Here is a 12,173-nt window from a genome sequence, read left to right as displayed (position 1 = left end):
CCTCGCCAGCATCTGTCATTTCCTGACTTGTTAATTTTAGCCATTCTGACTGGTGTGAGGTGATATCTCATGGTGGTTTTGATTTGTATTTCCCTGATGCCGAGTGATATGGAGCACTTTTTCATGTGTCTGTTGGCCATCTGGATGTCTTCTTTGCAGAAATGTCTGTTCATGTCCTCTGCCCATTTCTTGATTGGATTATTTGTTCTTTGGGTGTTGAGTTTGCTAAGTTCTTTATAGATTTTGGACACTAGCCCTTTATCTGATATGTCATTTGCAAATATCTTCTCCCATTCTGTCAGTTGTCTTTTGGTTTTGTTCACTGTTTCCTTTGCTGTGCAAAAGATTTTGATCTTGATAAAATCCCAAAAGTTCATTTTTGCCCTTGCTTCCCTTGCCTTTGGTGATGTTCCTAGGAAGATGTTGCTGCGGCTGACGTCGAAGAGGTTGCTGCCTGTGTTCTCCTCGAGGATTTTGATGGATTCCTTTCTCACATTGAGATCCTTCATCCATTTTGAGTCTATTTTCGTGTGTGGTGTAAGGAAATGATCCAATTTCATTTTTCTGCATGTGGCTGTCCAATTTTCCCAACACCATTTGTTGAAGAGACTGTCTTTGTTCCATTGGACATTCTTTCCTGCTTTGTCGAAGATGAGTTGACCATAGAGTTGAGGGTCCATTTCTGGGGCTCTCTATTCTGTTCCATTGATCTATGTGTCTGTTTTTGTGCCAGTACCATGCTGTCTTGATGATGACAGCTTTGTAATAGAGCTTGAAGTCCGGAATTGTGATGCCACCAACTTTGGCTTTCTTTTTCAATATTCCTTTGGCTATTTGAGGTCTTTTCTGGTTCCATATAAATTTTAGGATTATTTGTTCCATTTCTTTGAAAAAAATGGATGGTACTTTGATAGGAATTGCATTAAATGCGTAGATTGCTTTAGGTAGCATAGACATTTTCACAATATTTATTCTTCCAATCCAGGAGCATGGAACTTTTTTCCATTTCTTTGTGTCTTCCTCAATTTCTTTCAGGAGTACTTTATAGTTTTCTGAGTATAGATTCTTAGTCTCTTTGGTTAGGTTTATTCCTAGGTATCTTATAGTTTTGGGTACAATTGTAAATGGGATGGACTCTTTAAATTTCTCTTTCTTCTGTCTTGTTGTTGGTGTAGAGAAATGCAACTGATTTCTGTGCATTGATTTTATATCCTGACACTTTACTGAATTCCTGTACAAGTTCTAGCAGTTTTGGAGTGGAGTCTTTTGGGTTTTCCACATAGAGTATCATATCATCTGCGAAGAGTGATAGTTTGACTTCTTCTTTGCCGATTTGGATGCCTTTAATTTCCTTTTGTTGTCTGATTGCTGAGGCTAGGACTTCTAGTACTATGTTGAATAGCAGGGGTGATAACGGACATCCCTGCCGTGTTCCTGACCTTAGCGGAAAAGCTTTCAGTTTTTCTCCATTGAGAATGATATTTGCGGTGGGTTTTTCATAGATGGCTTTGATAATATTGAGGTATGTGCCGTCTATCCCTACACTTTGAAGAGTTTTGATCAGGAAGGGATGCCATACTTTGTCAAATGCTTTTTCAGCATCTATGGAGAGTATCATATGGTTCTTGTTCTTTCTTTTATTAATGTGTTGTATCACATTGATTGATTTGCGGATGTTGAACCAGCCTTGCAGCCCTGGAATAAATCCCACTTGGTCGTGGTGAATAATCCTTTTCACGTACTGTTGAATCCTATTGGCTAGTATTTTGGCGAGAATTTTTGCATCTGTGTTCATCAAGGATATTGGTCTCTAGTTCTCTTTTTGTTGGGATCCTTGTCTGGTTTTGGGATCAAGGTGATGCTGGCCTCATAAAATGAGTTTGGAAGTTTCCTTCTATTGCTATTTTTGGAACAGTTTCAGGAGAATAGGAATTAGTTCTTCTTTAAATGTTGGTAGAATTCCCCCGGGAAGCCGTCTGGCCCTGGGCTTTTGTTTGTTGGAGATTTTTGATGACTGTTTCAATCTCCTTACTGGTTATGGGTCTGTTGAGGCTTTCTATTTCTTCCTGGTTCAGTTGTGGTAGTTTATATGTCTCTAGGAATGCATCCATCTCTTCCAGATTGTCAAATTTGTTGGCGTAGAGTTGCTCATAGTATGTTCTTATAATTGTCTGTATTCTTTGGTGTTCGTTGTGATCTCTCCTCTTTCATTCATGATTTTATTTATTTGGGTCCTCTCTCTTTTCTTTTTGATAAGTCTGGCCAGGGGTTTATCAATCTTATTAATTCTTTCAAAGAACCAGCTCCTAGTTTCGTTGATTTGTTCTATTGTTTTTTTGGTTTCTATTTCATTGATTTCTGCTCTGATCTTTATGATTTCTCTTCTCCTGCTGGGTTTAGGGTTTCTTTCTTGTTCTTTCTCCAGCTCCTTTAGGTGTAGGGTTAGGTTGTGTACCTGAGACCTTTCTTGTTTCTTGAGAAAGGCTTGTACCGCTATATATTTTCCTCTCAGGACTGCCTTTGTTGTGTCCCACAGATTCTGAACCGTTGTGTTTTCATTATCATTTGTTTCCATAAATTTTTTCAATTCTTCTTTGATTTCCTGGTTGACCCATTCATTCTTTAGAAGGATGCTGTTTAGTCTCCATGTTTTTGGGTTCTTTCCAAATTTCCTCTTGTTATTGAGTTCTAGCTTTAGAGCATTGTGGTCTGAAAATATGCAGGGAATGATCCCAATCTTTTGATACCGGTTGAGACTTGATTTAGGACCAAGAATGTGATCTATTCTGGAGAATGTTCCATGTGCACTAGAGAAGAATGTGTATTCTGTTGCTTTGGGATGAAATGTTCTGAATATATCTGTGATGTCCATCTGGTCCAGTGTGTCATTTAAGGCCTTGATTTCCTTGTTGATCTTTTGCTTGGATGATCTGTCCATTTCAGTGAGGGGAGTGTTAAAATCCCCTACTATTATTGTATTCTTGTCGATGTGTTTCTTTGATTTTGTTATTAATTGGTTTATATAGTTGGCTGCTCCCACGTTAGGGGCATAGATATTTAAAATTGTTAGATCTTCTTGTTGGACAGTTCCTTTGAGTATGATATAGTGTCCTTCCTCATCTCTTATAGTCTTTGGCTTAAAATCTAATTGATCTGATATAAGGATTGCCACTCCTGCTTTCTTCTGATGTCCATTAGCATGGTAAATTCTTTTCCACCCCCTCACTTTAAACCTGGAGGTGTCTTCGGGTGTAAGATGAGTTTCTTGTAGGCAACATATAGATGGTTTTTGTTTTTTATCCATTCTGATACCCTGTGTCTTTTGATTGGGGCATTTAGCCCATTAACATTCAGGGTAAGTATTGAGAGATATGAATTTAGTGCCATTGTATTGCCTGTAAGGTGACTGTTATTGTATATTGTCTCTGTTTCTTTCTGATCTACTACTTTGAGGGTCTCTCTTTGCTTAGAGGACCCCTTTCAATATTTCCTGTAGAGCTGGTTTGGTATTTGCAAATTCTTTCAGTTTTTGTTTGTCCTGGAAGCTTTTAATCTCTCCGTCTATTTTCAATGATAGCCTAGCTGGATATAGTATTCTTGGCTGCATGTTTTTCTCATTTAGTACTCTGAATATATCATGCCAGCTCTTTCTGGCCTGCCAGGTCTCTGTGGATAAGTCTGCTGCCAATCTAATATTTTTACCATTGTACGTTACAGACTTCTTTTCCCGGGCTGCTTTCAGGATCTTTTCTTTGTCACTAAGACTTGTCAATTTTACTATTAGGTGACGGGGTGTAGACCTATTCTTATTGATTTTGAGGGGGGTTCTCTGAACTTCCTGGATTTTGATGCTTGTTCCCTTTGCCATATTGGGGAAATTCTCTCCAATAATTCTCTCCAATATACCTTCTGCTCCCCTCTCTGTTTCCTCTTCTTCTGGAATCCCAATTATTCTAATGTTGTTTCGTCTTATGGTGTCACTTATCTCTCGAATTCTCCCCTCGTGGTCCAGTAGCTGTTTGTCCCTCTTTTGCTCAGCTTCTTTATTCTCTGTCATTTGGTCTTCTATATCGCTAATTCTTTCTTCTGCCTCATTTATCCTAGCAGTGAGAGCCTCCATTTTTGATTGCACCTCATTAATAGCTTTTTGATTTCAACTTGGTTAGATTTTAGTTCTTTTATTTCTCCAGAAAGGGCTTTTATATCTCCCGAGAGGGTTGCTTTAATATCTTCCATGCCTTTTTCAAGCCCGGCTAGAACCTTGAGAATCGTCATTCTGAACTCTATATCTGACATATTACCAATGTCTGTATTGATTAGGTCCCTAGCCTTTGGTATTGCCTCTTGTTCTTTTTTTTTGTTGTGAATTTTTCCGCCTTGTCATTTTGTCCAGATAAGAGTTTATGAAGGAGCAAGTAAAATACTAAAAGGGTGGCAACAACCCCAGGAAAATATGCTTTAGCCAAATCAGAAGAGATCCTGAATTGTGAGGGGGGAGAAAGGGGATAAAAAGGGGTTCAGAAAGAAAGAAAAAAAAACTATTAAAAAAAAGAAAGCCGATAAAGAAAAAATATAAAAAGAGGAAAAAGTATATATATATTAGATAAACTATTTAAAAAACGTTAAAAAAAGAAAACGGTAAAAGTTAAAAAAATTTAGCAGAAGAAGAGAAAAAGAAAAAAAAATTGAAAAAGAAAAAAAATTAAATTAACTGCAAGGCTAAAAAATCATGGGGGAAAGCCATGAGTTCCGTGCTTTGCTTTCTTCTCCTCTGGAATTCCGCCGTTCTCCTTGGTAGGTGAACTTGGTCCTGGCTGGGTTTCCCGTAGATCTTCTGGGGGAGGGGCCCGTTGTAGTGATTCTCAAGCGTCTTTGCCCCAGGCGGAGTTGCACCGCCCTTACCCGGGGCCGCGCTGAGTCATCCGCTCGGGTTCGCTTTCGGGAGCTTCTGTTCCCTGAGCGCTTTCCGTAGAGTCTGGAGGATGGGAATAAAGATGGCGGCCTCCCGGTCTCCGGCCCGGAGGAGCCGAGAGCCCGGGGCCCCACTCCTCAGTGCGCCCTCAGAGAACAGCGCCCAATGACTCCCGTCACCCTGGCCTCCGGCCGCGCTCCGAGCTGACCGAGCCCGCGACCGGTTCAAGGCAACCCTGAGCTGAGAGTCACTCCTCGGCTCTGTCTCTGCAGCCGGCTTCCCCGTTCCAATACCGGTAAGCTCTGCGACACTGAGACACCCCGATCCTTCTGCGACCCTGCGGGACCTGAGGCCGCGCTGACCCCGCCTGGGCTTCACCCCAGTTAAGCCTCTGGAGCGATGTCCCTCAGTGGAACAGACTTTTAAAAGTCCTGATTTTGCTCCGTTGCTCCGCCGCTCGCCGGGAGCCGGCCCCTCCCCCCGCGGTCTATCTTCCCGTTGCTTTGGATTCACTTCTCCACCCGTCCTACCTTGCAGAAAGTGGTTGATTTTCTGTTTCTGGAATTGCTGTTCTTCTTCTCTTCAATCTCCCGTTGGATTTGTAGGTGTTTGCAATCTTTAGATAAGCTATTTAGCTGATCTCCCGCTACCCGAAGTAGTCTCAGCTGCTACTTCTCCGCCATCTTCTCTGTTCGTTACTTAACCTTTTAAGGTTACCCCTTAACATGATTTTGTTGTTCAACCACCACATACTTGATCATTCTGGTATACGTGAATCGCTAAAATTTCAGCACGGTAGGGAATACACAGAAATTAACATTCTACAGGAACCCTTTCTAAAAGTATTTTTCTGTGTGAAAGATTCATTTTATAGTTCTTCCCACACATATTGCCAATGGATTTCCTCCCAAATTATGTTTAATTTAAAATGTCACCAAATGTCACCAGTAGGGCATGGCTATTTCAGTTTCAGTTCTACACGGATGTCTTTGATTGTAGTTATACAATGTTTTTGCATGGGTTGATCTGTTTAGTGATGATAAACATTACTTTGTTTAATATTTTAACATTTTTCTTTTTCTACGTTATTTATTCTTATCTTTCCTCAGTATTTTTTTTAATTGATGAGCTTCTGCTTTTATTACAAACTTTCTTTCTCTTTCATTAGAAACTTGAAAGAGCACTTAACAAAGTCGTGCCATTTTATTTCAGAGCTGATCCCCTACAGAAGGGGTTAGCTGGAGGAAGAATGTTACAGGTTGTGGGAACAGAAAGTGCAAATATCCTGAGGCAGCTGCATTCTGATTCAGAGGAGCAGCAAGGATGCACGGGTGGTTTGCACTGAATGATCGGGGGAGCCAGTCCAGATGTGAAAGTGAAGAGAAAGCCAGGGGCAAGGTCACGCTCACTGCCTCGCCAGCTTGGTTAATGAGTCGGGGTTTATTCTAAACATCTTAGCAAGGCACTGCACTAGGGTCTTTCTAAAATCCTTCCACACACTCTATTTACTTTATCTTTCTCCTCTTCCTGCCTCCTCTCCCTCCTTCTTCTCTTTCTTTTTAAATGACAATGATCGGGGCTTCTAAGCAGGCCTCAAATTCCTAACTTGCTGATGCCATCGGTTAGCAGATCAACAATGACCTGGGTAAGAATTAGTGCTAGTATTTGAGGAAAAGAGAAAATACGGCATAGTCGTCCCAGAGCATACCAGTGTTGGCCAAAAGGGTTCAGGGTCTTTGGGGCATCTTCCCTGCCACGCCACAGAATGGGTGTTGGCACCGCACAGAGGGAGAAGTTAGTCTTTCCACAAACCCCTGGCGAGGCTTCCAGGAGCTACACAAAAGACATTGCCTTACGCCCTGGTTCATAGTTTGTATTGATTTTTTTTTTGCTCTTCGTATCAAGTCATGAGCCTAATTCTGCAGTGTTCACGCCAATGCTTCACGAACATACTTACTGCTGTATTTGTCAGATAAAATCCCAGTTGCTTTATATTCTTCTCAGACAACACACTTCCCACTGCGGGTCTGGCGCTCACTCTGGGAACAGGCTTTTAAACAATCAGAATTATTTGCTTTATGAGACACTCTGGAACCCGAAGACAAAACAGTATTTTAGTAGCATCTGCTGTCATGTGAGTTAAGACTTTTGTCCCCAGGAGTTTATGATCGTTAAAGGATTACCATTGTGTTAAAACTTAGCCAAAAAGATGATTGCTCCAGAGCGATTTTCTCGCTATGAAATACGTTTTCCAAGTAGCAATGGGTCACTTTTACAGTCATTTTTTGTTGTTATTTCCTAACCTAAAACAGCTTCAATAAATAAGAAGGGAATGGCCTCAGTGTTTTCGTCTATGCAGGTGACTAATGTCTCATGTTTATTGAAGTTCCTGGAAAACCTGCGGGTGGTAGCTGGGGACACTGTGGCCGAGGCTCCCTCTCTGTGGAGTTGGCCCCACTGTCACCTTAATTATGGTATTATGGAATTTCTGATTGGCAGACTTGCTGCTCAACATCCACATTGTGCCTCTGGAATCCCAAACATTTCCACTCTAAAAAAAGTTTCCTTTAGGTCTCATTGATTCAGTCAGAATATGTGCCTGAGAAGTCAAACAGTGGTAAAGAAAGGGAGAGACCCGAGTCACTCCTGTGAGGAAGCAAACCAAACACTGCAGTTCAAAGAGAACCTGTCTCTCCTTGGCAGGTGGAGAGGCTCCGTGGTCTGAGTTCATCAGACATGGGAGGACTTCTTCACTTTTCGTGGAAACGTGAATCAGTCACAAGACCTGTCTGTATGGACCTTCATCCACACTGAGTGCCCCCAAGCACAGAAATGCCAGGGCACTGCTCTCACAGGATTGCAGTTTCCTCCTGGAGGGAAACAAACGCCCAGAGAGAGTGAGGAAAGAATCATTCTAGCTGAACGGCAAGGGTCGGGCAGAAAGTGACCCTCTGTGCTGCAGAGTCGCCCCTCTTTTGAGGGAAGGCGTGGAGGCAGAGGCAGCTTTCTGGGGGTGGGTGATATTTCAAAGAAAATTGGAGTGGGGATTTGCTCTGCCTTCTCCTGACCTGGGTCATAGCCTAAATATCCTCTGCGCAGTGAGGTGTCCTGGTGCCTTCCCAACCTTCCATCCTGCCTGCTTAGAACCCACCAGATTGGATGTGAGGCCTTTGTTGGTTCCTCGGTGACATTCCGTATGTGTCACATTATGACACTGAGCTCAGAACACCGAACTTGTGGCGGCGTGAGCTGTGGGAAGAGGATCCACGTCTGTTGTGCCCACCACGTTATCTTCTTGCCCGACACTGTTGCTAGAATATGGTAGGGGCCTAAACGATACTTGTTGGAGACACAAATGAAGAAGTGAATGAAGACAGGGAACGGAGAGTCCCCTAAGGGTTGAGAAGAGCACGAAATGGTCAGATATTCCTCAGCGTCTGGCATCCAGCATCTCAGTCCTCCCAGCCGTATGTGCTGATGAGGACTGCTCTTTGGATGTCTGCATTTCCTTTCGGCCACTACGGACACCGGGTGATCGCTTGCCTTGTTATATCTAAGAATTTATTAGCCTTTTTTGGTGATGAGGGCACAGTTAGAGTTAGAGTCCCCACCACATAAACTGTGAGATTCAGTTAACCTTAGTTGTTGCCTTATTTTGGAAGGATGGATGTGGGATTCGGGGAAGGATGACTGCGTCTCCATACAGTAGGTTTGGAGCAAAGGAGACAAAGCCAATTTCAGTTTCGGCAAATCACGTCTGTGCCTCAGCAGCTTACCAACTACTTGAGGGAAAGAGTGAAGGATGAAGGACCAGATGCTTTAAAAGGCATTTGGTTCATGACTTGAGGAAAAAAAAAAATTGTACCTATGTATGGTGATGGAAATTAACTAAACTTGTGGTAATTATTTCGCAATATATCCAAATACCAAATCATTGTGTCGTGTGCCTAAAACTAATATAATGGTATACGTCAGTTACATTCCAGTTAAAAAAAGGCATTTGTGGGATCCGCTGCACAAGGAGGAAACCAATATGGCAAAGAGGATGTGGACGGCGGTGGGATGTGGTACAGGCCGAGCAGCCCTAGACGTTTGTCAAAAATCCCAAATCACTGTGGGTCAGAACCCTCTCTCATCTCCTCGGGCCTCGAACGGTTGGGGGAGCAGAGAGGAGGAGCGGCCTCAGGTCGGAGCGATGACATCACTGCACATGGTGGGGAAAGTCGGGCTCCGTCGAGGCTGAGCGGTGGGTGGACACTCTGAGCGACTGCGGCTGAGTAGGAAACGTGGATTTCTCCCGCGGAGGCAGAATTCAGCGATTTTGGAAAGTAGCATCCTGTAGCTCTGAAACAAGAGTCGAGGAGCCACAGAGGGGAGCCTTTACGGATTCTCGTGGTCGGGAGTTTTTGTGGACAGGGAGGCGTCTTGGTCATGGCGTTGCTCCGTGTATCTGTTAGAGCATCTTCAGGCGTCAGGGGTGGCTGGGGAAAGCGGATTTGCCTCACTGTGTGGCTGGTGATCTGTCTTGGAGTTTCCTGTGGAACGCCTCCCTCGAGGGGTAAAGAAGTAGACACCTTCAGGTCTCAGAGTCACTTCGGCGTTGGAGACTCAGGCAGAGAACAGAGCCGGAGTCACGAGCTGAAAGTCGGTTTCCGAAAGTGAGAACCCCTCGGAGCTTTGCTCTAAAGGGAGCGGAGGGACGTCAACTCCCCATAGTCCAAGAAAAGCCGTCTGACTCCCATGAGCGCGTAGCTTACTTACTGCTCCTCAAAGTAAATAAATAAATAAAATAAAATAAAATAAAAATAAAAAATAATAGTATTTTGGATCTGAAGCAGTGTAGAAAATCGAGTCTATGATAATGTCTGCAAACGCCCGGGACAGAGAGTAAATGCGAGTCACCCTTCCCTGCACTTTATGAGTCCAACAGAGAAGCTGGCTGTAGGAATAGAAAAACAAATTGGGAATTTTAAACAAAAAGGAAACAAAAGAAAACTTCTAATATAAAATACTAAGTGCTCGTGAGAGGTTCTCAGAACTATAAAGAAACGACCTCTACCTATTTCTACCATAATTTCAGTATACGTGCTGCCGAAGCGAGCACCTATTTCTACCATAAAATGCAGCTCTAAATCCTGGACAGACAGGAGCACCTGAAGACTCTAAGAGTAAAAATGATCTTTCACTAAAATTAAATCAAAACACAAAACACAAAACATAAAACTGCGAGGCTTCTGGAGTTAAAAACAGGAGAAAATCTAGGTGACCTTAGGTTTGGTGATGAATTCTTTGGTACAACACCTACAACATGATTCATGGAATAAAAAATCTGATAAGTTGGACTTTATTAATGTAAAAATTTTTAAAAACCCGTGCTTTGTGAAAGTCAGTGTTAAGGGAACAGAGAAGCCATAGGCTGAGAAGGGATATTTGCACAATGTTTATGTGGTCATGAACTTGCCTCTGAAACATACAAAGAGCTCCTAAAACTCTCAAAAAGGAAAGAAACAATGAGTTTAAAATGAGCAGAGTGCACGTCACTAATGGTGCTGCCAGTGAGCACGGGGGAAAGTGTTCAACACCGTTTGTCCCAAGGAGATGTACGTGAAGATAAGGAGATACCCCTGCACACCTCTTAGAAAGGCTAGAGGAAAAAGTAATGATAAGTAAGCAAGAAAACTACTCACTGGTGAGGACGCAGAATGACAAAAACTTGCACGACCACTGCTGGGACACAACATGACACAGCTTGTACGACGGAGGACAGACAGCCTGAACACATGGTCCGGCAGTCCTGTTGCAGGCATTTGTCTAAATGCGGCGGGGAGAATTATGTCCACACCAAAGCCTGAGCACTGATATTCACAGCAGCTGTATTTATGACGGCCAGAAACAAGGAGAAGCCAATAAGCCCTTTAAGACATGAAGATTGCTAAGCTGTGCCATATCCATACAAAGGGACGCTTCTATCTATGCATGACCACGTGATTTCTAGAATCACTTTTATCTATAAAAAAGGGTTAAACTACCAATCCACCCGAGGACATGTGTGCATATGTGAAGAGACCAGTGGGAAGCCGGCACAGTTACGGATACGCCCGTGTGGGGAAACTGACCCAGAGAGATTATGAGAAATAGCTACATGCTCGCCAGACACTTGCGGTGGGAGTGGACGTCTGAGCTGGTGAGGCATGGGGACATTTAGGGAAGTGGATCTTCTGTATCATATTGTGTTGGTGGAGACATGATCATAGCATTTATTCATAGAACTTTATGTCACAGTGAATGAACCTTCATGTCTGCAAACTTTTTAATAAAATCTCTTAAGAGGTCAGGGGACCATAGGATGGAATGAGAATGACGCAAGAACCATTAGGAATGAATGAAACCACCTCAGGGGAGTGGGTGTGGGGGAAGGGGAAATGGACTCTGTTACGATCTCAAGGTGAAGGAACTATACTGAAGCCACCGTAGTGGAGGACACTCTCTGTGGGGTAGTGAGCGAACGATCCCAGAAACACTAGACATGCACGCTGAAGTTCAGCAGCAGATAACCAGGTGACACGGGGTAGGAGGCGGCTTCTCCACTGATGGAGATGGAGAGCATGTGTGAGCCAGAGAAATGGGTCCTACAGTGCAGGTGACAACAGGGTAGAGCTGGAGACATCCGGACGGATTCATGTGTAGCCCAGCATGTGGCTGGATAGCAGATACGGAGTGTGTACAAATCAGGCCAGTGTATATGCATAGTTCCTCACTCAGTCAGCTGAGAGGAGCAGTGACACTGCTGTTGTGAGTCCGTCTAACATCCAGACCTCAATTTGTTTTTTTTAAATTTTTATTTATTTGAGAGAGAGAGAGAGAGAGAGAGAGAGAGTGCACAAACTGGGATGAGGGTCCAAGGGAGAAGCAGACTCCCCGCTAAGCAGGGAGCCCAATGTGGGACTCGATCCCAGGAACCTGGGATCATGACCTGAGCTGAAGGCAGAAGCTTGACTGACTGAGCCACCCAGGTGCCCCAGACCTTGGTTTCTAACATAATTCTCCACTGACAGAAAGAGGACTCCTTAGAAAAATAGTGAGGCTAGGGCAAGACAGAAAAGAGCCCTGGAGCATCTTGTAGTGACAGAAAGTAAGGAAGTTCTCCAAACAAAATGAAACATCTCACAATAATAGGGAGTGTGACAAAGGGTCGCAGGACTGACTGGAAGAGCTTCCAATGGCCAGCACTAGAGCAGTTGGGGCAATGCAGTCAATCATG

The sequence above is a fragment of the Lutra lutra genome, chromosome 13 (genome assembly GCF_902655055.1).
Source record: "Lutra lutra chromosome 13, mLutLut1.2, whole genome shotgun sequence".
Lineage (NCBI taxonomy): Eukaryota > Metazoa > Chordata > Mammalia > Carnivora > Mustelidae > Lutra > Lutra lutra.
The sequence above is the reverse complement of the archived record's forward strand: the minus strand, read 5'-3'. Positions refer to the sequence as shown.